At 51.4% G+C, this 27,254-nt stretch overlaps 2 long non-coding RNA genes across 3 annotated transcripts; both read left to right on the top strand.

The window, feature by feature from the left end:
• The first annotated feature begins 339 nt into the window (after positions 1–339).
• LOC138841465 (uncharacterized) lies at positions 340–12,014 on the top strand. Of its 2 annotated transcripts, none has more exons than XR_011376436.1 (3): positions 340–556; positions 802–898; positions 11,674–12,014. It is a non-coding gene; the product is annotated as an uncharacterized lncRNA (long non-coding RNA). The 2 variants fall into 2 exon arrangements; XR_011376437.1 differs by lacking the exon at positions 11,674–12,014 and adding an exon at positions 1,065–1,149.
• A 9,115-nt stretch (positions 12,015–21,129) lies between these two features.
• Positions 21,130–24,481, top strand: LOC138841407 (uncharacterized). The gene is made up of 4 exons (XR_011376415.1): positions 21,130–21,178; positions 22,289–22,394; positions 23,152–23,214; positions 24,286–24,481. It is a non-coding gene; the product is annotated as an uncharacterized lncRNA (long non-coding RNA).
• Positions 24,482–27,254: the final 2,773 nt, after the last annotated feature.

The raw sequence follows: 27,254 nt of genomic DNA, 5'->3' as shown, positions 1-27,254 counted from the left end.
GAGACGGGCCGAGAGAGAGGCCGCTGGCTTGTCCTCGGATGGGCAGCTCTGGGACCCGCGGAGGAGATGCCTGTCCAGCTCGGGGGACGGCGCGGCCTGGCCTCGGCCCCGCTCGCGCCCCTCCGCCTCCGAGCTGCCCCGCTCCATCCTCAGACTCCCCGGCGGCGCTGCTCGTCCAGCCGACGCCAGGGTCGGCCCCTCCGCCAGACCTGGCCCCTGCGTGCGCGGGACGGCCGTCCCGGGCGCCCTGCCCGCCGGGATCCGCTGGCCCTCGGAGGACAGAGGCAGCCAGGCCGCCGCTCCGAGTCCCCGCCGTGCCTCCTCGGGGTGCCCGCCAGGCCGTGAGCCCCAGACGCGGGCCCAAGCCCTTCGGAAGGCTCCGGGATGAGGGCCGGCCGAAGACCCTGCGCCATGGGGAGCGGGAGACCCCAGCACCCCCACTCCCTGACCCTGGAGATGTGCGGAGTCTGCAGGCCCCGCACCCCCCATCATCCGGAAGATTCGGGTTTCCGGGCCAGAGGACAAGACATTGAACCGCGGCCTATAATTAGCCACAGTAAGGACCCTAACAGTAATTACCCATCACCAGCTCCGCAGTCACGGGGTTCTGCCTCTGAGTTAAGTCTTTTGTCCATGCCCCACCCCGAACCTGTCCCTGCACACTTCAGAACCCCCGATGGGAACGCTGGGGCTTTTTTCTTGCTTTGATAAACGCGGGAGCGGGGAGGGGAGACACCAAGAGCTCCAGTCACAGGAATCCTAAGTGGGTTCCCACCCCACCTCTTCACCTTCAACCCCCAGATCAGTCCGCCAGCAGCCGCCACCGCTGCTCTCCTCCTTACAGCCCATAACCCAGCGCTGCAAGCGAGAACTAGGCCGACCACACCAAGGTACCAAGGTGCGTAGCCAACTGCTTCAAGGCAAGGTCTGAGTGAGACTGCCCCGCGGGGGGGGGGGGGCACGAGGGGAGGGGCAGGCAGGGACACTGGCCAGCCGCCTGGGCAGCCACGCGGATGGCCCACCCACCCGCTGCCCCCTCCATAGCCCTTCCCCCACACCTGCAGGTCAGCTCAGGCCAGGGAAGTGGGGAGGGCCTGCTAGGCCCTACGTGCTGTGGTAAGAAGACCGGACGCCAGGCCTAGAATGTGCAAAGCCGGGACTGTGGCTCCTCTGCCAAAGACCAAGGGAGATGACCCCTCCCCCCATCTTGAGAACCAGTTCTGGGAGGTCTTCAGAGTCTTCCTCTTCAGCCCCTGGTCCCAAAGTTCGAACCTAGTGATAGGAGAGGCGGAAAGCGAGGGGGAACGTGAGTGGGCGGAGGGTTCCACGGGAGAGGAGCTGGGTGTCTGGAAGCCTTGGGCTTCCATCAAACGCTTCCTTACCAGCGCCGCCAGGGACCAGGGAGGGTCATCCTGGTGACCCCGGAGAGGAGAAGACTGGGGGTTGGGGCCTCCATAGCCTTTCAGGGCTCCAGGTTGTGGGGCTCCACCTGCTGGGGCCGCGGAGAAGCAACGCACCCAGTCGTGCGACAGTTGGGTCCACAAGCCACTAGAGACACTTCTCATGGCCCGCGCGCACACACGCGGCAGCCCCTCACTTGGGCGGGGTGCCTTTGCAGGCCGGCCCCTCCCCTCCACAAGACTGCCCAGGCCCGGCCTGCGGCCCAGGCTGTGCCCTGTCAGACCCAGGGGTCGCTGTGGTCAGAGCTGCACCTGATGGGCCTGCCGGGCCATCCTGGAAACCCCAGAGCCTTGGTTCAGACGCCCCGCAGGAAGCCCGGCCCGCGCAGGGGCGGGCAGGGGCGGGCGGAGCCCCCCACCCCCGCAGTGGCGTGGAGCCCCCCGGGCAGTGGCGCGGAGCCTCCCCCCCCCCCCCCCCCCGCAGTGGCTTGCTGTGAGCGCCTCGGGAGGGGGTGAAGAGGCAGCGAGGCCTCTTTTGGTGACCAGTGCCTTTTGGACCAAGTTGAGTTTTAAGCCGGTTTTCAGGTTTGCTGGAGAGTCTGCTGGTGGAATGGGGACCATTTCCCAAGAGGGAGAGCCCTGTAGGTTTCAGAGTCTGCCTCTCTGCTAGGAGACTTGACAACCCAACACCAGCCATGGCGCCATTTTATTTGATTTTACTTCCTCCGAAACCTGTCTCTACCGACTTCCAGGCTTGGGAGTGGGGCACTCCTCAGTGGAAGGCGCTGGTAGGGGCGCCTTGGCTCCTACCTGGCATCCTGGACTGCACTGCCCCTCTCCTCTGCCTTTCATGGCTGTTCTTTGCTCTAAGGATGTTCTGGCCTGCGCTGGGTGGGCTGCAGCCCTCCACCCCAATATGTGCTCCGGTCATGTAGGATTTCACGCTTTCCCCGCCGGGCCTGGTGCCACCCCACTCCACCCATGGTGGAGTAGACTGCCCAGGGCTGCGGGATGCGGGTACAGGCAGAGCACACTGCAAGGTAACCTCGGATAGAAGCATCCAGAAGGAATGGACGAAGCGTCATCAGATGCCCGGCGAAAAATCTTCCACACCACACAAGAGCCCAGACAGCAGCTGAGTCTAAGCTGGGAAGCTGAGGAAACAGGGTCAAAGGCTGACCTGGGTGCTCCGTGCTCTGCCTGGGGTGCCACCATACCACCACAAGGAAGGGAAGCGCAGGAGGAAGGGCAGTGCAGGAGGAAGGGAAGTGCAGGAGGAAGTGCAGGAGGAAGGGAAGCACAGGAAGAAGTGCAGGAGGAAGTGCAGGAGAAAGGGAAGTGCAGGAGGAAGTGCAGGAGAAAGGGAAGTGCAGGAGGAAGGGAAGTGCAGGAGGAAGGGAAGTGCAGGAGGAAGGGAAGTGCAGGAGGAAGGGAAGTGCAGGAGGAAGTGCAGGAGAAAGGGAAGTGCAGGAGGAAGGGAAGTGCAGGAGGAAGGGAAGTGCAGGAGGAAGGGAAGTGCAGGAGGAAGGGAAGTGCAGGAGGAAGGGAAGCACACGAGGAAGGGAAGCACACGAGGAAGGGAAGCGTGTGCACGCGCATGCAAATATTTTATAAATTTCCCCTCAACCGGCCATCTCCATTCAGCTTCAAATGCGATCGCCAGCGACGGGAGGAAGGTTTTTCAGGGTTTCTAATTCGATGTCACAGACGGTTGCTTGGGACAGAGGCACATTCTCCCTGCCAGCTGCACTTGTCTTATTTGTTTTCCCCCACCGTGTTCCTGCAGGGCCTATTGTGCAGTTTTTAATTAGTTTGTGTTTGTATTTCACCCGTCCCAAATCAACGCCGTCCTGGAGCAGGGCGATGTAAACCGTGGCAGTACAGGTGTCGCTGCTTGCTCCTGCACACTGGCAAACGCGTGTCAGACAAATGAAAGCCGGGCTGTCAGCTCCCAGAGCCCAGAGTCTCGGATCAAAGCCAGTGGGGACCTCTCCCTGAAAGCAGCTCCCAGTGCCAGTAGAGGAGCTGGGCAAAGGCACCGAGGACAAAGTGATTCTTAATTTCCTCAAGCCTCGTGGTCTTTAGGCTGGTACTGATGCAGGGTCACTTCACATCTGGGGTCTAGGGGACCCCAAACTGCTCCCTTGGAGAAGTGTGGGATGCTGCTGGATGCTTCCAGAGAAAGATGCTGAGACTGCCCAGATCCCTACAGCTAACCAGAGAGCCGAGCCGGGAACTTACTCTGAAATCTTTACACGGGAAACCAACACCTACTACACACACACAGACACAGACACACACACACACACACACACACACACAGACACAGACACACACACACACACACACACACAGACACAGACACACACACACACACACACACACACACACACACACACACACCGTGTTTCATGTCTCTTCCTTCTTGAAATGACCTCTGCGGAAAGTGTAAAGCCTGTAAATCCATCCCATCCCTGCAGCCACAGGGGATTCTTTAAAAGCTTTCTTTTCTTTTCTTTTCTTTTTCTTTTCTTTCTTTCTTTTTTTTTTTTGAGGAGTAGAAGATTGTGCATCTTTAACTAGGGCACATAGAAATTATGATTCAACGGCAGTGTATATTTAATTAGAGTAATCTCACTTGAATTTAATTACCTAATGAATTATTTGTTTAAAAGGTAGAACGTCTTGTTTGCCAAGTGCTAGGCAGACCTCTGATAAGACGCGTGTTGTGAGGACACTGCACTGTGAATGCAGGTTTGAGGTTTATGCTTGGTTAACTCTCCTGTACAGTCTGTAACAGTTCCTGTACTGCAAACAAAACCTAGGGTCTGGGGGACTGTGAGGTGGGCCGGGAGGGGTGGACCAGCAGAGGTGGGCGTGGTGTTTTTCACAGCGGGCCGAGGCTCTCTTGTTATGCACACAGGTCCCTTTGCAAATTAAAGTCCTCTGACTGTTTGTGATGCAGATGTCGCTTCTTCCAGGGTTTTTTTTCCCACTCTGTTTTATTTCATTTCATTTTGAGGGTGGGTGTTTTTTCCTCCTAGTGTTAGTAAGAACCCTTGTCTGCTCCTGGATTGGTTCTGTGGTCAAGACTGATCTTGAAAAGGTGCATCTTTCTGGCACCTTCACCTGCGTACCCAGGTCCTCTCCCAACCCAGGGTCTGTGGGGCTCCACACTGGCAGCCAGGAGTCCAGGTGGGGGGATGGGAGCTGCCGAAGGACAGGCCTTGACCTTCACCCTGAGATCCTAGACTGGTACAGCCTCATTTCCACCTGCTTCCAACAGCAAGAACAAATCAAACCCAGCCACGTCACCCTCTGGGGGAGGTTCTGAAGCTAACTGGTCCCAAGGACGCCCACACTTCCCACCTCGGGGAAGGGAAGGGCAGCCATGGAGCTGGGCAGGAGATCCCGCTCCGGTGGTCTTTGGTGCGGGGCCTCTCTGGGCCTTAGCGGGAGAAGAGCTGCTGGGATAAGCCACAGGGGGCCCAGTGGGCAGAGCACACTCTCCCCTCTTACTGAAAATAAAAGAGGGGAAGAAATAGGAAGCCCTAGGATCCACTTAGCTGGATTTCACTGTCATTTTCATTGATGCCTCATTAATCAAATGCTTTAATTGCAGGTGTGGGCACAGTGTCACATACTAAAATAAAAAGCCCGTGCAGCCAAGCAGGAATGGGCTTATAAGAATACAACCTTGATAAGAATGATTAAATTTTGTTTCTTTTTGGAATTCCTGATTTTAATTGTAGCTGTATAGTCTATTCTAAACTTGTTGCTCTGACAACCCATGTGATTAAGCTGTAATATAAAGTTGATCACATTTAATTATAGTTACAGCAACACCCTCTCCCCATGAGCTCAATCTGCGTGAACACATTTTAAAAGCTTATTTATGAATTTACTTAGAATATTCTTCCAAATAACTGATAATAACGTGCAGAGAGCTGAGATGATAGTGGAGATTTCTCAGATCTGACAAAAACCCAAAGACGATTTCCCAGTAAAACCCTCAGAGGAAATGATCCTCGTGGGAAAGAGGAACAGGAAAACACCAAACAGCAGATTTGTGTTTGACACTTCCAAAAGTGTTTGAAATCTAGACCAAGCAGTGATTTGACTTCCTATCAGTTCTCAGCCATTTTTATTACTAATGACAAAAGCAAGCCAGCTTACTAGAAATCCATTTAAAACATCTACTGACAAATGTGTGCCCCCAAAAGAGAGCGTAAGCAGAAAGTATAATGTATTCTTGGTGTCCTCTGTGTCTTTGTTCACCTGTGCACAGATACGAGCACATGTGTGTGTGCTGGGGCTTGAACCCAGGGCTTGGGTGCTGTGCCTCAGCGTTTTCTCCTCAAGGCTAGTGCTCTACCAATTGAATCACAGCTCCATTTTTTTTGGCTTTTTTGGTTGTTAATTAGAGATAACATTCTCACAGTCATTCTTGTCTAGTCTTGACTTCAAACTATGATCCTCAGGTCTCAAACCCCTGAGCAGAGAGGATTAGGGATGTAAAAGACCAACCCCAAGAGGGTCATAGATTGCAATCCCTTAGACCTTAGAAATCAACTAAAAGTTTCTACTGACAGTTCCTGCATTCAGCAGGAATGATGGAAATTCAGGAAAACCTCTAGTGTCTATCAGCATTTCCCCAGCCCATTCTTACAGAAAAAGTGTGAGGGTAGAAAGTGGATCTAGGGGGAAAAAAGTTAAAGCAAAACAAAACATCCCTGCCCAGGGCTCCTTGGTCTGTCTGGTGACTGCCTGTCACCCTATCTGGAGCGCAGCTGCTCAGTGTGGAGCTCTGGGATGGGGTCCCATCAGCTCCATCCTGTCCCTAGTGCTGGAGGGAATGCAAAGTGGGGTGTCAGACCTCCAGCCTCCCAGGATGATTCCAGCTCTGGGGGCTGAGTGTGTGTGTGTGTGTGTGTGTGTGTGTGTGTGTGTGTGTGTGTGTGTGTGGTGTGTTCGAGGGTGCATGCATGCTAGGGAAGGTGGGAAGAGCATGGGGGAGCAGAGATAGGGGAATGTTGTTTTCTGACAGCCATACTTGCAAGACCAAGCTGATGCACACAAACGTGACATGCCTGTGACCAAACAGGAAGCTAATCCGGGCAGAAGGTCCAGGGGAGACCTCACCTGTGGCCCTACACTTCTTAGTGTTTGTACCGCCTCCCCGCGGCTCTAGCCTGACAGGGCTCACAGCCTGCCAGCACAGGCCTCCTGCCTCTGGCCACCCAGCTGCTGTCTTTCAACATGGAAACCCCATGACTGGGGTCACTCTCTTGGAAGAACTGAACAACCGTCAGGCCAATCATAACTTCTCTTTTCACCTAGGATGTTTGTTCACTGGCAGAGGCTGGATGAGGTCAACCGCTGGGTTTAATGAGGGGCCCCAGTTCTGTGTGGAGAGGGAATTGAAGGACTCTGTCCCCATTCTCTTTGAGGGAGGAGGCTTTCTGCAGCCCTGGTCATTCCAGAGGTGGGCTTTGAATCTGTCACCTGCACCCTCTCCAGCCTCAGGGACAGGAGTGGTCATCTCTCAGTCCTGGGAGCATGGGGCTCAGGCTCCAGGGCTTGAGAGGCCTGGCTTCTTCGAGGGCTCTCTCCAAGCCCTGGGCTGTACCTCTGTGCATGCACACCCCCCCCGCTGTGTATCCAAATTTCCTCCTCTCATAAAATGCCAGTCAGATGGGATCAGGACCCTTCAAGGGTCTGTTTTGAACCCAGTCATTGTTTTGGAAGCCTTATTTCCAAATGCAGTCAAATTCTAATGCTTTGGATGTAAGAGCTTCTGCATTGATGGGGGGTGGGTGTGGTGTGGACCTCAACCCCTAACACCAGCGCATCTCCATCCCAGACAGCACTGTTCCGCATCTGAGCCCTCAGCAGTAATAGATCTATCTGTTAGTTTGGGCCTGACAAGCAGCTCTGGAGTTTTGGGATTCTTTTTTGTCAGTGTTAAACAAAACATTATGTTTAGGAGGATTATATTTTTTACCTTAAAATAATTTTAATACTGATTGTTATTAAAGGCTAAATTTGCCATCCAGATACTGTCTATCTGAGTAGAAAAGAATCCGTTGCATTTCTAAGGTTTATAGCTCATTTGAATTAAGCACATTTGAGGAAATCAATTCATTCCCCCACTAAGTCTACTTCTGCCCGATGACCCCCGATTACCAACAAGCAGGTGGGATGCCTATGTGCCCCTGGGGAAGCATAGAAATCTGTCAATTACACTCTCCTGATGTCATTTCTGGCGTGAAAATTCCCAGCTTATCATTTAAGTTCCCACTCACTGGGATTTGCAAACGAATCTTTATATAGGAGAGTTCTCTTGGGCCCCCAGCATCAGGGAAACTGGGTGGACATTAGGCTTGTCCAAAAAAGAATTGCCACTTGAAATTAAAATAAAAAAATCTGAGTCTACCGCTGCCTCTGATCAGCGACTGAGCCTCACTGCCGACAAATACATTATCACGATGGCGGTGACAGGAAGGAAAGAATCAGCGATCATTTTACAAGCTGAAGACTTGGTGACATTATCTCTAGGGTTGAGTTAAGTGGTTTGTCTAAGGTCGCTGAGCAAGTGTGTAATAAATCCAGGATTAGAACCTCGGCACCCTGTTCAGCAGGCTGCATGTTGGGCCAGGCTTGTTGATCCCTCCTAGACCTCACCGCCGTTCCTGCCCTCTGCCCACGGGAGACCAGCTGCTCCCCGCCCAGGGCCCAGCACAGCGCAGAGCACACAGCCGCAGCCTCCCACCCTGTCCTTCCCCTGCTTCATTTATTCACTTAAGCTTCTGTGAAGGGCCGTTGTAAGAAGCCCGCCTTACCTTGTGCTGTGGGGGAAGTGAAAATGAACTAGACAGTTGTCCAAGTGTCTCCAAAGCGCAACACTAATCATTTGTAATTATTATTTATAATGATTCATTGTTCTTCAGGGCAGGAAGAGGGGCTGGGACAGATACCAGCTAGCGTGCTGTTGTCCCAGTTTTTAAGTTACCCTCGTCTAACTTTTGTCCTGTGTGACGCTAGGGTCTCTGAGCCCTGGGTGGGGCTCTGCCTCCGCCAGCGGGGAGGACCCTGCCGTGCCTTTCCCAGGGATCTCTCCGCTTGCCCCATCACTCCGTGTGCCCCAATCAAGCGGGCACCCCACTGCCCGGGAGGTCAGAGTGTTAGCGTCTGCTGTCCGGAGGCTGGACGTGCAGGGCCTCTGTGTCCTCGGGCTGGGCGGCCTCCCCCACTGCCATGGGGAGAATCGTCTGTAGTCCTGGTGTTAGCTGGTGGCCTCTATATAGTCTACGCTGGCCTCGAACCTGTGGATCTCCTGCCTCAACTTCATGGGTGCTTGGATGGCAGGCGTGTGCTAGTACATCAGGGGAAACTCACCATTCTTCAAGGATGCCATCCCCACCGGCTCCCAGCTGTCCAGCTCAGAGTGCATGGCCGGTCACACCCAAGGTGGCTGTTTTCAAACTGGGTCATAGGTAAGAGACGCAGAACGAAGCTTGCCTGCGTACATTCCCGGAGCACACAGTCCCACCCACAAGATCTGGTTCAGGCTTCTTTGCATTGGAGGCATGATGGCCCCTCACGCATAGCTAATCTGAGCTAATAAATGAACACTTCTTCACACGCATTGCCTCCATCCAGGTAAATGGCGCAGCTTCTGCCTCGGTGACACATGCTGCTGAGGTGAGTCTGTTGGGTGGGGAGAGCCAGGAAGGAGCTCAGGCTTGGACAAGGGAGTGGGCTGGGCTGAGAACATGAACGAAGAGTTCCCTGGGCCTGGGGTTTGAGCACTAGGAGCAGGACAGGACGGAGGCTGGTGGGCCTGTGGCAGGGGCAGGGGGCGGGGGGGGGGTCAGGCCCTGGGCATGGCTGGCTAGTGGCAGGGTAGACACAGGCTCTGGCTGTCCATAGCTCCTGGTGGTCGGCAAAGGGAGGGGAGGGGGTGCTTACCTGTCAGAGGAAGCATGTGGGATTTCTGGTCCTTATCTTTGGACAGAACAACTCCACTCTTCTCACTTTACAGGTTGAATGTCAGATAGGATTTTGGTTGGACAAAAGATTTTTGTACCTTAATACAAATCTGAAAAAAAATCACATTCCTAGCGATTGGGATTAGATGAGCAATGATGTGCAGATTTCTCACGGGGACCGATGGCATGGTAACACGTCTCTTGTCTGGGATCAGACTTGAAGGCTCTTCTCTCGGTCTCTATATCCATAACGTATTCTAGAAGCTTTAATATGACATATGAAAGGTTAAGCAGAAGTCTGGAATGTCTAAGAGGACTAGGGAAACAGTACAATCAAAGGAAGTTACAACTGTTATCATGATTGCTATTGAGGAAGGTAATATACTTGCAAGCTACGTCTTGGAGCAAAATATTTGGGCTATGATGCTTCACAGACCAAGCGCACTGGGTACTTTTGCACCATGGGACCAAGCAAATGGTTTGGACCCGAGTTCCTGTGAATCTGACCCTGCTTGTTTAGCCAGTGCTGTTGGGAGAGCGTCATGGGTGGGAGTGGAGGGTGGGGACTCTTCTCCAGCCCGTGGCAGATGCAAAGGAGACACAAAGGAGCAGACTAGACGGCTATTAGTGTGGCCCAAGCCTATAGTGCCAGCTACGTGGGGAGCGGTGCTGAGTTCAAGCCTGGCTCCTAGAAAAATGGCAGTGAGGCCTTATCTTCAAATCAAAACAACAGGGTTAGGGGCCTTGCTTAAATGGTAGTGTTTGGCTGGCATGGATGATGCCTTGGTTTCAACCCTAGAAATGAAAACAAAAAATAAAAGAGAGAGGAAGAAAGGAAGAAAGGAGGAGAGGAAAGAAGGAAGGAAGGAAGGAAGAAAGGAAAGATGGAAGGAAGAAAGGAAGGAGGAAGGAAGAAAAGGAGAAAGACAAGGTGAGAAGGAAGGGAAGAAATGAAGGAGGGAAGAAGGAAAAAAGAAGGAAATAAAGGACAGTAAAAAAAGGAATGAAGAAAGAAGGAAGGAAAAACAAAGGAAGGAGGGAAAGAGGAGGAGAGAAAGAAAGAAAGGAAGGAAGGAAGGAAGGAAGGAAGGAAGAGAAAGAAAGGAAAGAAAGCGTGTGGGGGCCTTCCTCTTGGGAGGAAGAGAATGTAAAGGAAGGAAGTATAGATTTGGGACCTTGCTTAACTTTCAAAGGCATACCTCCCAGTGACTTCCTTCTTCAGTTAGACCCTGCCTCCTAAATTACCCAGAACATTCCAAATTCATGCCACCATCTGGAGACCAAATGTTAAGCACATGAGCTAGGGAGACATTCCATACTCAAACCATAGCATTCCTGGACCCAAAGGCTCCCGGTCCTCTCGTGACAAGAGATGCATTCAGTCCTTCTCCAAGAGTCCGTGCAGTCTTCCAACTCCAACCTTGTTTGAGGTCTAAATCCAAAGTCTCCTCTGACATTCAAGGCAAACAGCCACGAGACTCATGCCTATGCCCAAGATATAATGGCACTGAAGAAATATTTCCCTTCCAAAAGGGAGGAACAGGAGCAGCCTAGAAAGGAGGGGTGAAGCCAGAAAGAGTCTGGAACCTCTTAGGGGAAACGCTCAGCCCACAGCGGCATGCCTGGTTTCCCAAGCTCTTGGGACTCATGGGTGTGCCAGCCCCGCCCCTGTGGCCCTGAGTTCTGAACTCACCAGGCGGCCTCTTCATCCGGCCCCACTGGCTCCTGCATCTTTCCTCAGAAGACATTCCCTGCTCCTAGCACTCCAACATCCTGGGGTCTCTGCTGAGGCAGTTTAGGCTTTGGCCTCTCAGTGTCTTGCTTTACCCTTGCAGGGTCCACCTGCGGAGAATCTGACACTCACGGCTACCCCCACACACACACTGTCTTTAGCAATGTCAGGGGCCACCTCTAAGACCCAGTAACCCCTGCATTTGGCCTGCTTGCCAAACCAGTGTCAAGTCGTTTGGTGACACCAAAGCTCGCTTCCAGCTTGAGCAGAAGTCAGCACCCTGGGACTGGGGCTGCAGCCTGGCTTTGAGAGGCAGGGCTGCAGGCTTGAGAAGACACTCTCTGGGCCGCCCAAGGGGCATAGGCCCCTTTGATGGGAAAGTCATGCAGATCCGGGCAGGGTGAGGTCCAGCTGGTTCCCGAGGCCGCCAGACGCCTTTCTCATGGTCCAGGTCCCAAGTGCTTGTCTTGTCTTTAAACAACTTTGGCTTGCTCTGGTTCTGGGCAGACAGAGGGCTTTCTTAATTCTCTTGCTCTGTCTTTTTCTCCAGAGTCTTACTATCAACCTGGATTAAGACAGCCAGCAATCACCACGTCACCGTCTGAATGCAGTGCTAGACTCAGTCTAGCACTTTTAAAGTCAGCCTTCCACAAAGTTTCAAGACAAAATGTAGACAAATGCTTTGGTAGAACGCGACACAAATGCTTTCAAGTACAATTCCCAGTGTTGTCCACATTTCCCCCGAGACCTCGCAAGCCCAGGCTGGGCAGTCCACATTGCCCGAGCTCTGGCACAATCACCGCTCATGCTCTGCCCGCAATATTCCAGGCCTTCTCCTACAAATCCTTCCTACAAAAACCAAATCCAGAGAACCACATAGCCACAAGGAGTCACAGCAAAGATTGCGATCTTCCTTCAACATTAGTTTCTTTTGCTTTGCTGAGGCTGAGTACCTGTCATAGACAACTTACGGGAGGAAAGATAGATTTGGGCTCCTGATCTCCTGGGATTCCATCCACCCTCCTGCGGTGCTGAGCCTGTGGGTCAAGCATCCCTCAATTCTTGGACAGGAAGCAGAGGAGAGCAGGCTGCAGTCTGGCTACAACCTTCAAAGGCGCTTCCTGTGCGCCTGTCTCCATCAGCCAGGTCCTGTCCGGAGGCTCTCCAAAAATAGAACTCCCGGCTGGGGAGCCCAGGAGTTTGTTTAACCCATGAGTTTGTGGGAAACAGTTCCTATTCAAGCCGCCACACGGAGGTGTGAGTTTTACCTGGGGTGGGGGAAGGATGCTGTGGTCGGAAAGCACAAGGCCTATTCTCTGCGCCCAACACCAAGACTCCTGGCAGCCTGGGGCTGGAACGAAGCCAGCCATGTTTCTGGGAGCTAAGCTAGCTTCACCACATCGAGGAGGAAGGAATGGGTGCTGGCGCACATGGAGATGGAGGAGTTTGGCGTGTGAGGGCTACGTGAGGTCTGCTCCATGGCTTCGCCGGCGTCTGCCTGTACCTTGGCAGGGTCAAGGGAGCAGGATTGGCCGGCAGGACCCACGGCAGTGTGCCCCAGCTGGGTGTTACCATCCCCCCAAGCGACCCAGGACCCTCACAGAGCTCTTGAAACAATGGGAACTCGCTTCCCTGTGTGTTGAAAACTTGAGATCTCACACATGCACCCCTTGGACTTTTGACCCTGGTTGTTCAGTGAGATGAGCCCTGGCGACCAACCACCGTGAGCAAGAGCTGGCTGAGGCGTGAACGTGATTGTGGGCTGAACGTGAGTTCAGAATGACCTGTTCACCAAGTGCAGGGTGGGGGTGTAGTTGGGGGGGCGCAGGGGAGTTGGGGGGTGCGTTTCCAGAGGAGAACTCTGCGTGCGCAGCCCCCAGCCCAAGCAGGCTGTTTCCCATCTTTGACTGCATGTGTGTAAACTCATCGCTTGTCCCAGAGATGAGCACCTACTTACCACCACTTCACATCTCCAGATCATGGTGATGACTCGAGGAAGGCTTCCTCTGAACCCTTTCCTGACCTGTCATGTCCTGGGGCAGTCCAGGCCTCTCTGCCTTTCTTTCTCACACCGCAGAATCACGGTTTTCATCTTTGCAGATCATGCAACGTCAGCGGTCAGACGTGTGAATGGAAATCTCATTCTGACGTGTCTTGGTTCGGCAGTGATTCTGTGCTGTCTGCGTCACAATTGATCAAATGAGAGTGAGAGAGGCTGCCAGCGTCGGTGGGGTTTAATTAAAACTGCCCTCATTACGGTCACCAGAGGAAAGCGGAGTCCTTTTGAAATGACTTCAATGGCTGTGGCCCACTATGAAATTCTCAAATTTTCCACAGTTAATTACGCTCTGAGTGTTCGGAGTGACTTCCGTCTGGGAATTCAGAGGTGCGTTTGTTCAAGGTGCTGTCGGTGTGTGAGTGGAGGGGAGGGAGAATCTCGAGGGGGGGGGCAGGAGTCAGGGCCTCTGCATGGCCGAAAGTCAAACTGAGGTGTGTGGCGGGCACAGTGAGGGTACTGGCTGACTCAACCGGAAAGTCCAGACACTTAATGTGTAACAGGTTATTTCAGCCACTTTAAGAGCTCCCGGTAATTTAACTTTGATTCCCCCCTGCCACCCCAGTTCTGGGGCTTCATTGGTAGTGTTCCTGTAGTGTGGCTTTTTACTAATTATTTTGTAGAAGAAGTCTCTCACACTTCTCTTGAGAGCTCAGGCCTTCCCTCCCCCCAGAAGTGAGAATTATGGGTGTGAGTAATGGTTCTTGGCTTTAACTTTGGCTTTTGGAAAAACAGAACACAACATTATTTCATACTATTTCTCCCACATTTTGAATTTTTGCTGTCACAATCTATCTCTTTTAATCATGTGATTCCTTCAACAAGTTATTCTTATAGTTATCATATATAGTTATTATATATAGTTATGCATAGTAATTATATATAGTTATCATATCTAGTTATTATTGTAACAGAGTGCTTTTAATCCCATTTCTGGGGGTGTAAGCGATCCAACAGCACCTTGCATTATTGGAGCATTGCGTGTGTGACTGCTCGGCCGCTGGCGGCGCTCTGACAGGAGTCTTCCTGTTGCTACCATGGGACAGGCTTTGCTTTCAGCTGGAAGGACTGCATTTCTAGCAGGATCAGTGTGGGTACAATCAAGGCCTTCAGTTGTGTTGTCTGGGGTCTTTTTCTCCTTGGTTCAGGATGGTGAAGTAGTGTTTTTGGGGTGGGTAGCATTTTTTGTTTGGCAGTTTTTCTCTTTTTTAATGCTCTCTTGATTTTTAAAAATTATCTTTAACCTCTTTTGTACCAGGTTTACCGTTCGGCGTGTTGGTCTGTAAGTGTTATGCATCTTGATTGATAGCAGCTTTGTCATCCTCTCTTAGTGTGATAGGGTGTGCATTGATTATCATGACTGTGTTCACTGCCGTCCTTCTCTCCTACCGCTAGTCCCTTCCCCTTGACCTCCCCATCTTTCACCTCAGGTATCAGCTTCCTAGTATTCATTTTGTTGGACAGCAAGTTAGTTTTACTAGGGAGACACACCCCTGAATTCTCCCCTGCAAATACCATATTTTGGTTTGTACACTTGCATCCATATTGTATGTTTACTTGTATATTTATAAATTGTATCTACTGCTCACATACGAGAGAGGACGTGTGTCCCAGTCTTCATTTAACATGTTTCTTTCCAAGTCTTTTCATTTCTCTGCAAATGATGAAATATCGTTTTTTCTAATCGTGAGTAGAATTCCACTGCATGTATATACCACATTTTCTTGACCCATTGGTCCATTGGAGGGCATTGGCTATGGTGACCAGTGCGGCAGTAAAGTGCGCAGGTGTTTGCACTCTATCCTGGTTTGTGTTCTTTTGAATGAATGAATGCCTAGGAGTGGCATGGCTGGGTCACAGGGTGGTTCTAAGTTTAGCTTTCTGAGGAACCGCTCTGTTTTCCAGGGTGGTTGCAGCACTTTACACTCCCAGCAAACGTGGATGAGGGTTCCCTGACCCCCATTCCACACTAAGATCAGTCCGTTGTTGTTTGTATTCTTGATGATGGCCATTCTAACAGGGGTGGAGGGCATCTCAGTACTGTAGCATTTCTTCTGTGGCCAGAGATGTTGAGCATCTCTTCATGTGTCTGCTAGCTATTTGTTTGGCAGTTTTTTTTCCATTAGCATTCTGAATACAATTCCACCTCCCCCTGGCCTTATGATTTCTACTGAGAACTCAGCTGCTCAGTGTGCTTGGCCTCCTTCATGTGTGATTTGCTTCTGTCCTCAGGCTGTTTCCAGAATCTTCTTTGTATTGATCTTTGGCAGTTTCATTCTAATATAGAATGGAGTAGTACTATTTGAATTGTACTTGATTGGAGACCTTTTACCTATACCTGGTATTTATATTCTTCTCTAGGTTTGCAAAGTTTTCTGTTACTAAATTTTCAAAGTAACTTTTGTACTCAATTAATTTTCTCTACCCTGTCTTGAACATCCATGGCTCATGCCCTTCCTTCTTTTATTGCTGTCCTATATCTCTTATAAGCTTTCATTTTTTCATTTTTTTCTTTTTCTGACTCTATTTTTCATGAAACTTGCTTTTAAGTTCACAGATTCCTCTGCTTCATCAACTTCCCTTTAATTCCCCAAATTGTTCCTTTTCTATTTGTCTGTTGTATGTTTTAGCTCCATGACTTCTGTTGATCTAATGTCCATTTTTCTAAATTTCTAAATTGTTCCTGTGTCTTTACCTGAACTTTGCTGAGCTTTCTTCAAACAGCTCACTTGGACGCATTGTCAGACAATTTACACATCCCCATCCACCTCTGCTGGCCCGGTTGGTAGCACCCCATTGGGTGTTCGGGGAGGGTAAGCCTCCCGGGTCCTTCTGCATCTCCGTGGCTGGGCACTGACATCTGCCTAGTAAGATGTGGGTGTGTACTCCCGCTTTGCCATCTGGCTTTATCTGGAGACAGGCAGGTATTCTATGGCTGGCTCTCTGCTGGGCTAGGAAGTCTGTATCACTGCAGCTGACCATCATGCAAACCGGAACTCTCACCATGGCTGCAGGTTCCCACCCAATCCTGGGATGGGTCTCAAGACTCTGTCCACAGGGCGGTCCTAGAGACCAGGCACAGAGGTCTATTCAGCACCAATGTTCGCCAGCAGACCCGATACTGTCTTCCCAGTCAAAATTCCAGGCTTCACCTTTCCCCCCCCTCAGGTGAACAGTTCTTTCTCCATGGTTTTGTCAGGGGTCAGGGAAGGAGTGACAAAGACAGTGTAAATCATCCTTCCTGTCCCCTCCAGACACCTCCTCTTCTCATCACGCTGTAACCAGGCACCGTGCTCTCTCACCTTTGCTCATGTGCTGGCATCCTCCCAAGATAACACGCGTCCAAGCTCAAGCCCCTGCGGTACCACGGTGAGGGTACCACATGGGCTACAGCCAGTAGTGCCCACCTCAGTGTGCATGCAGAAATCTCCCTTCCACTTGGAGTTGATTTTTGTATATAGTTTGTTAGTTGGTTATATGGGTCTAATTTCATTCTTTTGCAAGTGATGTCTAGTTGTTAGGATTTTTCAAATTGTGTGTGTGTGTGTGTGTGTGTATGTGTGTGTGTATGTGTGTGTGTGTGTGTGTGTGTGTGTGTGTGTGTGTGTGTGTGTGTGTGTGTGTAATGAGATCAAGGCTTAAACTCAAGGCCCATGTGCTGTACCTTAGCTTTTACACTCAGGGCTGGTGCTTTACCATTTGAGCCATAGCTCCACTTCTGGCCGTTTGGTGATTCATTAACCTTCTTATGGATGACTTTGATTGCAATCCTCAGCTATCAGTCTTCTGAGCAGCTAGGATTACAGGTGTAAGCCACTCATACCTGGCCAATATTAAGTTTTATCTAAGGTTGGAATTTTTTTTCTTTTCTCTTTCAATCTCTTCTCCTAGTCCTCCTAGTGTGTGTGTGTGTGTGTGTGTGTGTGTGTGTGTGTGTGTGTGTGTGTGTGTCTGTGTGTCTGTGTGTCTGTGTGTCTGTGTGTCTGTGTGTTTGTGTGTGTGCACGCACATACCCAAGCAAACCTTGAACACACTGGTACTGGGGCTTAAACTGATGTCCTCACCCTCTTCATTAGCTTTTCACTCAAGGTTGGCACCCTACCACTTGAGTGATAACTCCACTTCTGGCTTTTTGCTAGTTAATTAAAGTTGAGACTCTTGGATTTGTTTGGCCAGGCTGGATTCAAGCTGTGATCCTTAGGTCTCAACCTTCTGAATAGCTAGGATTACAAGTGTGAGCCCCTGGCACTTGGCAAGTTTAGTTTTTCTGAAGACCAGCCACATTTTCAGGACATAAAGAATGATTATTAACAAGTAGAATACATAAATCTGGAAGGGAGCCAGGACTAACTGATGTCTCATTTTACATGAGAATACAGAAGAATGGCATCCCTTTTTCACTGAGATGGAGAGTTTTCTTTCTAGACTTCCCAATCCTACTCCATCCTCATATCATAACCTTTCATTGATGTATTTGGCTCTGTGGAATACACATTTCAATTTGAAAAGAAAATGTGTTTGTTTTGTGTGAGTGTGGGTGAGTCAACGTGTGTGTATGTATGAGACAGAGACAGAGAAAGCAGAGAGAAATGAAGTATATGTAATATAAGTAAAATAGTTTAAAACATATTTGGAAGGTTTCATAGTTAAATGAATATGATATGATTATATTTGAAAAATAAACAATTGCTTCTAAAACATTGTTCCAACGGCCATGTCGAGCAGACCTAGTGCCTCCAGCGGAAGCTAACAGTGCCCAAGATGCCAGCTTCCGACCTCCACAACCAGCAGGTCACACGGGAGCACCCTCCACTGCAGCAGCTGCCCCGTCCCGGGGCCTTCCTGCAGAGTCTGCAGCCTTTCTTGATGTATGACAGTACCTTCTTGAGGTTAGAACAGAAGAGAAAACATTGAGAAACCGCCCTGTAAGCCAATTCTGCCACTTTCCTTTTATGTGATTCTTTATATTCTATTTTTGTGTCTTTGTTTTGCCTTGTTCTGTTTTGCGTAGTCCAGCCCAAGGACCGGTCTTGCAGAATCCTGTATAAATGTGGGTTTTGGATATTAGTGTTCTCAAGCCGAGCTGCGTCATGGTGAAGTTTTTGGTGAATTCTGACATGGACCTGCTTCCCAGGGTGGACTGGGCAGGGCTGAGCCTGCGGTGGAGGTGGCCAGCAGAGGCCACCTCTGGGCCCCGCGCCCAGACACACCTCCTGATGGACAGAGGGAAGTTTCCCACCGGTGGGATGTCCCGGGTGACTCATCTGTTGCTTATTTATCTAAAAATGGACACCTACCTCCTCAAAGAGTTACTGTGGAAAAGTAGAGTCTGTGATTTATGCTTTGCTGTTAATTGAGACTTTGCTTGTTTGGTAAAAAAAAAAAAAACATTGAGTAACGGTTTTGGAGACTGTGTCAAGGCAAGAGCCTTGGGGTGAAATCTGGGGTCCCTACTTTCAGAGCTCACCTCTCCCCACCATGTGCCTGGAGGATGTCCATATTCTGCTGGCGTGGAGGCTGATGGATCCGACCTGAGTGGGGCATGACAGCCCGTGAGGGCTGGGGAGATGTGGCAGGGCAGAAGGGTGCCACCCTCCGCCTGGGTGTGCCAAGCCCGCCCGACACCTGGGACAGGGTCAACTGGGCATCCCCTCTGCTTCCATTCCCCAGCAGCTGGTAAAAAATAAAATAAAGTTTAAAATTTATGTTAGTCATCACAAGTTTTGCATAGTCTTCAATTTCAGAGCCCTTGCCTGGTCTTGCGGCGTGGGGGGGTGGGGGGTGGGGGGTGGGAGGGGGAACGGGGAGGAGCTATGTGCTTCAGGTGGCAGGGAGGGAGGCCCATCCCGTGACCTAGGGGCCCATTTTTGGCTGTGGCTGACAATTTGGGGGTTAGGTGTCAGAGAAGAGGTGCGGGGCCAGGAGAGGAGTCCCTCTGTTCTCCAAATGTGTACCTTGCTGCAAGACAGAAGGTCACCATTTCTTACTCCATCAACTCTCATGACGGGTATTGATGTTTGGGATGTTTTTTCCCCCAGCTATTATGATTGCAGAAGAGTCCCAGTGTGGAGGTCTTCATCCTCTCCAGCAATCAAAGAGTTAATGTAGGAGCCAGAACTAACAGGTAAACTAAGAGGTAAACACAGCTAAGGCTGCGTGGAAGTGGAGCCCAGTGGCCAGCAGGACTGAGAGTGATACCACCTGTCCACTGGACTTCCTGCCACCACTCCTCACCCAGGGCTGTTTCTGAAAGACATACTGGTGCGTGAAGAAAGATATGCTTACTGAAGTTTTTTGGTTGAAAATAATTTAGGTGCATTTAAGGAAATGCAAAAGATCATACAAGAGAAATTTCCATCTAGTCAGACAAGATCTTAGGCAAGAACCTTCCGTCTTTTTGGTTGACAGGCAGACATGAACATAAAAATTAGTAACATATTCTTTGTATCTAGACTTTGCAACAAAAATACTCACAAATGTTTCCTTAGGTTATTCAATATTCTTAAAATAAGCCATCTTATCAGATACCCTAAATCTATTTAACCACTCTTTTTTATTCTTAGAAATTGAGTAGATTTGAGAAATTCTATAATTCTAATCAATGATGCTATTGATAACTATGTATCTTAATCTTTGAGTGGATTCTCATGTGTGAGTGTCTGTGAATGCATGTCTGTGTGTGTGTGTGTGTGTGTGTGTGTGTGTGTGTGTGTGTGAGAGAGAGAGAGAGAGAGAGAGAGAGAGAGAGAGAGAGAGAGAGAGAGAGAGAGAGAGAGAGAGAGAGAGAGGAGTAATGGGACTTGAACTCCTAGCTGGTGCTGTACTCTAGAACCACATTTTCTATCCGATTCTTTCTCTGTATTAGCATGCATTAGTTTTACAAAGGGGTTCCAGTCAGCTATCTACATACATGCACACCCTGTATCAACCACATTCTCTGATTGTTCCTCCAGTTAATTCTTTAAAGAACTCTCTAGAAATAAAATTCTTGGAAGAAAATGTGCAATGCTCTTTTAAAAAGCCTTTGAATAAATAGTATCAACTTTTCCCCCAGTTATGTCAATAAATACATGTTCCACTTGTTTCTGTGAGGATTTCATCTCTTCCTGTGATCACTAATATTATTTTACTGGACAAATATCAAGATAAATATTGCATATGTAAATGCTAGATAAAATTTGTCATTAGCAATTTATTAAAGTATTGTTTTCTTACCTTTGTGTCAACAAGTTATTTGAAATACTGGTAGTGTGTGGACCAAGATGGCAGCCTCTGCTACATAGGACTATAGGACAGGAGTAGAAAAGCAAGAAAAGAGAACACTTCACTGTCCTTTCCAGTGTCTCTGAGCACATATCAAGTCTCCAATAGTCCCATGAAGCTGTGGCTTGAGTTAGCACAGGTCGGGAGCCTTCCTGAACTCAGAGTTCTACTGGACAGTGTCTAAGATGGGATGTGGGGCTGGGCTGGAGGACACACCAGGATCCCCAGACCATGACACTGGCCCAAGGCTGGGTCTCTTACTGCTCGCAGTAACCCAGAGCACTTGCTTGGCCATGTTCCAATTCCCCCAGTGTCTCAAATCCTTCCTTCTTTAATGGGAGGACTTCAAGATTCTCCATATAAAGAAGCTAGCAGCTCCTCTGAGGACAGCTTCCATTTGGGATTTAGCTATCTGCACAAGATTGCCCTGTATTATGGTAACTCTAAGAAACAGACTTGCAGTCTCCTCTGACAATGAAAACTCAGGTGGTGGTAAGGTGACAGGTATTTAAGATACCAACACACTCTTGAGGGGTGCTGTTACTTAGTTTCATTGAAAACAGGTCTAGTGAGCCCATGTTTTCTAGCCATTGAGTGACGGCAAAAAGAATTCGGTGGGGAGAGCTACTGGGTGTGGCTATGGTGAGATTATTATTAGTGGCGTATGTACTCTTCTTGAGGTGTGTGGTTCAGAAGGCTGCCTCTCACTAACTGGAAGGGTTTTGCGTGGTGACAGGTAGGCACTGGAGGACGTAGACTCCCCTTCCAAGCTGTCTCATTATCCTACCGACCTGCAGAGAACAGAGGCTGGGGTGAGGCTCCTATCGGGTTGTTTAGCATTTTGCTTTTAATTTTTCATTACAACTTAATTTTGAGAACTTCACATGTGAAAAAGCTCTCAAAAAACTCTTCAGATCTGTCTTCTAAGGAGAATAGACTTTCCTTAAGCTTTTAGAGATCGGATGGCCTCAAATTTCAGTGTAGCCATGGACAGAAATATACACATCTTCCAGTTTTCAGTGGCATGTTAACCCTTGGCCCCTGGGGTGATGCTTACGCTTCCCCGCCCCAGTCACTCAGTTCTTGGCTACGTCAGGAGAGAAGGGCAGCCCCTCTCCCCTGTGTTAATCTTTGAGGAGAGACTAAGAGCCTGGGGCTGGAGGGGAGGAACATCTGCATAGGTCCAGAGACGGGGGGGGGGGGGGGGGGGGGGAGGGGGGGAAGGAGAGAGGGGGGGTTGCTGCTGACACAGCCATAGCATGATAAAGAGCAAAGGGATTTTGAATTGTTTTTACTTTATCAATTTTCACCATCCACAGTTGTGTAAGAGGGCTTTCGTTGCGGCATTTCCGCACACGTGTGCAAATAGCCCAGTCCAACTCCCTCCCTTCACTCCCCCAAACTAACACAATTCCAACAGGTCCCACTGTTCGATCTGCATGTACGTGGGGGAGGGATCCTGACCGTGTTCACCTTCACTCACAGCTTTGATAACGCACCACACCCCAAACAGACCCCATCCTGCTCTCCTGTCTTTTTGTTTGGGGTTTCAGTGAGGATTAATTGCACTGAGATTTCACTCAGATATTTCAGATATATGCATATTTATCACACTGGGCTCAGAGAACTTCGTGTTTTTACTGTTATGTTGGATCAGAGAATTGTTAAGCTTCACAAGGTTTCTGGGGCCTTTGTGCCTTTCATAGAAGACGAGCACATGACTTCATGGGGGATAATTGGGGTGGGGACAGCCAGACTGGATAGATGGTGGGCCAGGCCCTGGCGCCCAGGTGCCGCAGTACGGCGGTGCCATCCGCGGGATCCTCTCTCCTTGCCGCATTGGAAGCTCCTGATTTGTAACACCCGCTGGTTCACACTGCTAGTTGGAGAATCCAGGAGCCTCTCCATGCCCAGAGAACTGAGATGGCGGGTCTCCTCCAGGACTCATGCAGGTGAGCTGTATTTTCAATCATTCTGGTTTTGTTTGGTTGGCTGCTAACCCTGAGTAGTTCCACACCTTTGCCAACACGTTGATGACACTTAGATTCCTAATCCTGGCTTGGGGTGCACTGTCAGGAGGAGGTCACCCCGCCTCCAGCATCCCTGCTGGTGTGGGATTCCCTCAGCCTGAACCAGAGCCAAAGATCTCCACATCCACCATCCCATGTGGCTCTGGGGGAGGGGCAGCTGCCTTCAAGCCTGGGTCTTAAGAGCAGATAGGGCAGTGGGGGGGGGGAGGGGCACAGAAGGGAGCCAGTGAGGCCCGAGGGCACTGCCCTGGTCCCAGGCCCGGAGAGGGGGATGTGTCTAGAAAACCACCTCAGCCTGTTGACACAGAGCCGGAGAACATTCTGTCTCCAAGGAAATACTCTTCAGATTCTTCATGCTTCATTAAAGAGTAGGAGAGTATTAAGCCATTTTATCTGAAATCTGAAGTACCCAGTGAGTAGAATAAATGTTTGACTTTATTTTTGTGGTGTTGAGAGATGTCTTTGATTTCTAGCGCTTGCTAATCTTTTAGTTTTCCTGAGTACAGGTAATTCTATTATAAATTAACAAGGGAAAGCAAACCAACAGTGGGGTTTTAATTGTATATAATTACTCGGAATGCCAAAGTATTTTACAATTGAGATAATTTGCCTGAAAGTGTTGGTATTTAGTGAGTAGAATTTATGGTAATTCCCTTATTTTTCCCCCAACTGCCTACAGATCTTTATAAGGAGGAAATAGAAGCTCTAAGAATTCTGAACTGAAACAAAGTTATACATGAAAGTAAGTGCTTAAAATGTATCTGTTTGCCTTTGTTTCAATAGGAATCCAAAACAAAGTTAATCTGATCAACCCAGATCAATAGAAAAGTGAGTGAAGATTCGCATTTCTTTGAAGCTGGTAAAGGCAAAGAAATAATCCTTCCAAACAATGCCGGCCTTTAGTTCTCAGGCTGGGGCGCTGAAAGCCGTTGTGCGGGGGGATTTGCTGGGTTTCAGGTTTTCTCTTGGAGGGTCCAAGCAGGTGCAGTCACGGAGGCAGACTGTCTGCGATTAGTCCTTGCCTGTGCTAGCAGGGAGAGCGCTATTAATCCAGTTTATGCATCTGATAAAGGCGAGGTTGCTCGCAGTGGCCTTCCTGTGGGGTGCCTCTCTGTAGCATGGCATTTCTCCTTCTTGGGGGGGGGGGCTGTTATCTAAACAGAGAAGAATGCAAACAAGCCCGGGCAAGTTTGCTTCCAAATCTGCACAGCCAAGATTCACCAACAAGATTCTAACCTAGCCACCAGGCGACATGCCCGGGGCAGTATAGGAACTGCTAGGGCACAAGTGTCCATTTGGAAGGCAGAGGATGCCAAGCCATAGTCAGTCACCGCCAGTCCCGGACCTGACCTTCCAGCCACATCCAATCCAGGGAGGTCTCTCGCAGGATCCCAGGCACAGGGCAAGGCCGCTGGCCCCGTCCTCTGCTTCTTCCTCATCTTAGGTGGCCTGAGAACAGCCATCTTAAGGGACTCATCCACAGCAGTGGCCCAAGACAGTGGCCACAGGCAGTCTGAGTGTACCACGCAAAGGCTCCCAGCGGGGTCTCACTTCAGGCCCCTGGAGGAGGTGTGGAGGAGACAAGGAGTGGGTTTCCTCCATCAGACCCATCCTGGTGCAGCCCTCTGCACCACACCGCCCTGGGCGACAGTGGATCACGCAGTGTCCCTTGTGTTCGCTGGTCACGGTGTGCAAACACTTCCCAATGCCATCTTTTACAAAGACCGGTTTTCTCATGCAAGGTAGCAAGTGACTGTCACGTGACTTACGAGAAGCAAGTGACTGTCACGTGACTTACGTGAATGGCCACCAGGCAAGGAAAGACGCGAGCCTTGCTGTGCCAGTCACAGTGTGAGAAGCAGCCTGGAGACTCCCTGCCTCCGGCCTTGGCCATGACGTCCCACAGAAGGAGTCCATCACCTCCCCGATTTGCCACCAGAAAAACGCCGCCGTCCAACTCAGTGCGGACGGGATGGAGACTTGGAGCCAAGCCAGCTCAGGAGGCAGAGGCAGGGTGGGGGGCACCCATGGTCAGCGGGAGGGGGGTACCCATGGTCAGCGGGAGGGGGCACCCATGGTCAGCGGGGGGCATCCACGGTCAGCAGGGGGGGCACCCACGGTCAGCGGGGGGGATCCATGGTCAGTGGGGGGACATCCACGGTCAGCGGGGGAGCACCCACAGTCAGTGGGGGGGCACCCACGGTCAGCGGGGGGGCACCCATGGTCAGTGGGGGGCACCCGTGGTCAGCGGGAGGGGGGGGAGGGCACCCACGGTCAGCGCGGGGGCACCCACGGTCAGCAGGGGGAACACCCACGGTCAGTGGGGGGCACCCACGGTCAGCGGGAGGGGGACATCCACGGTCAGCGGGAGGGGGCACCCATGGTCAGTGGGGGGCATCCATGGTCAGCAGGGGGCACCCACAGTCAGCGGGAGGGGCACCTATGGTCAGTGGGGGTCATCCATGGTCAGCGGGGGGCACCCGTGGTCTGTGGGAGGAGGGAGGGCACCCACGGTCAGTGGGGGGCACCCATGGTCAGCGGGGGGCATCCACGGTCAGCGGGGGGACACCCGTGGTCAGCGGGAGGAGGGGCACCCATGGTCAGCGAGCGGGGCCTCTTCAGAGTGCCTCCCACACAGGACCGTGCACTTCTCAGCCCGGATCGTGAGTGGTCTGCCGTCTCCCAAGACTGCGCTGGTGCTCAGTAAATCCCTGCTGCACTGGCTCAAGACTTGACCGCGAGGTCCAGCGTGCTCACACCACGCAGCAGTCTCCCCCAGGCAGACGGCCAGCCTGTGCGGGCGGCGGCGGGGCGGCTGTGCGGCTGTCCCTGAGCCAGGAGCACGTTGTAGACGGCGCGCACAGTGCGGTCCCCTGCTGCCGCTGCTTCTTTACTTAGATTTCCTCAGATTTCAGCGAGGTTGGCCCATCCCACACCCCCACAGCTCACCAAGGTCCTGCGCAGCCCGCAGCCGCCGTGGTTTAGACTCGACTTCTCAGCCCACCTGCCTGACTCACCTGTGGTCAGGCTTTGGGTCTCCAAGGCTATCAGGGTGTTTCTCCCCCTCCCCCTCCTCCTCTTCCTCCTCCTCCTCTTCCCCTCCTCCCCGTTCTCCTCCCCCTTTTCCTCTTCCTCCTCCTCCCCCTCCTCCCTCTCCTCCTGTCTACAGACATTCCCCAAGGAGCGGGGCAGGCAACGGTCGCCCTCTTTGCCCAGGTCTGGACCACTTGGGTGCAGAAGGTGAGTCAGTGCCCCACGCCATCTATGGGGCTGGTAGCTCCTCCCAGACAGCGGGACACCCCTGCTTCACATGGAGTGGGCAGATCTGTGTCTGGATTATTCTTTCTGTCTCTGAGGTCATCACTGCCAGTGTTCATGCTCATGCGAAGATAATAGTGAGAGCTTGTCAGGCAGGAGCAGCTGAAGGCCTGCTCACACCCGAGCCTGGCTCACACCCGAGCCTGGCTCACACCCGAGCCTGAATCACACCCCAGCCTGAATCACACCCCAGCCTGGCTCACACCCAAGCCTGGCTCACACCCAAGCATGGCTCACACCCCAGCCTGACTCACACCCCAGCCTGAATCACACCCCAGCCTGACTCACACCCCAGCCTGACTCACACCCCAGCCTGAATCACACCCCAGCCTGGCTCACACCCCAGCCTGAATCACACCCCAGCCTGGCTCACACCCCAGCCTGGCTCACACCCCAGCCTGAATCACACCCCAGCCTGAATCACACCCCAGCCTGGCTCACACCCCAGCCTGGCTCTCACCCCAGCCTGGCTCACACCCCAGCAGGTACCTGCTCTCTCCTGTCTTTTCAGCTTTGCATGTTGACCTTCCCGGGTCTCAGACAATGCTATTTCCATGGAGCCTCCAACCTGTTTTCTTTTTTAATTTAAATTATTCTCTGGGTTAAATGTCTTCTTCTTAGCTTGAGTCTTTCCTTTTGAACTGCACGTTTTCTTTGTTGTGCACAATGAATGCTCCGGAGTCTACGGAATCCAGCGTGGTGACTGTGCCGTGACCGCCAGCAGGGGCAGGGCACTCTGACTGACAGGTGGGGGACACTCTGGCTCCTCCCAGTCACTTCCTGGACTGGAACCGCTGTACCCCACCTGAATAGTAAGTTATACATTGGCTTCTCTTCCAGGTCTGGAAGAATGGGGCATTTTCTTAGGGCTCTCATGAGCCCTGGGCTGGGTTTTTTCCAGACAGGCTGATGATCAACCAGGAGAAAGCACAAAGCGGCTGCAAGACCCACTGACCTCGTCCTCTCCAGAGATGGGGTGGCCAGCCCCACAGGCTGCCCGTCATCTCTGTGTGGAGGCCGGGCTGACCCTGCCCTCTGAGGGTGGACATGTGGAAAGCCGCCTGGAGAGGCCCAGGCCTTCCCACTGCTCCCTGGACCAGCTCCACGCCAGCGGCTGGTGAGGGCCGGAGCGAAGCATCCTTCGTGGTGGCTCTGATCTCTGCTAGGTGGAGGAAGTGCCTGGACCACACAAGGTCTGGTTTCTGCATCATGGTCTTCAGTGCACACAGTCTAGATGGAAGTTCCCCAGAGCCTCTGTGGATGGAGCTGAGCCCTCGGAGATCAGGCCATAAGAGGAATGGTGAAGAGTCCCTCCTCTCTGAGCAGGAGGCTCCCTTGGGGAGCACGATGTCCTCCCAGGCCTGCGCCTGTGTGTCCACGCGGTCTCCTCCTCTAATGCGTGAGCCTCGGCCCACACCAAAGCACGCCAGGCTGAGGCTGTCCCCGCGCTTTTGCTCTGGGTGA

Source organism: Dipodomys merriami, unplaced genomic scaffold, assembly GCF_024711535.1.
Source record: "Dipodomys merriami isolate MVZ:Mamm:240054 unplaced genomic scaffold, mDipMer1.0.p SCAF_32, whole genome shotgun sequence".
Classification (NCBI taxonomy): domain Eukaryota; kingdom Metazoa; phylum Chordata; class Mammalia; order Rodentia; family Heteromyidae; genus Dipodomys; species Dipodomys merriami.
Note: the sequence above shows the minus strand (reverse complement) of the source record. Positions and strands in the feature narration are given on the sequence as shown.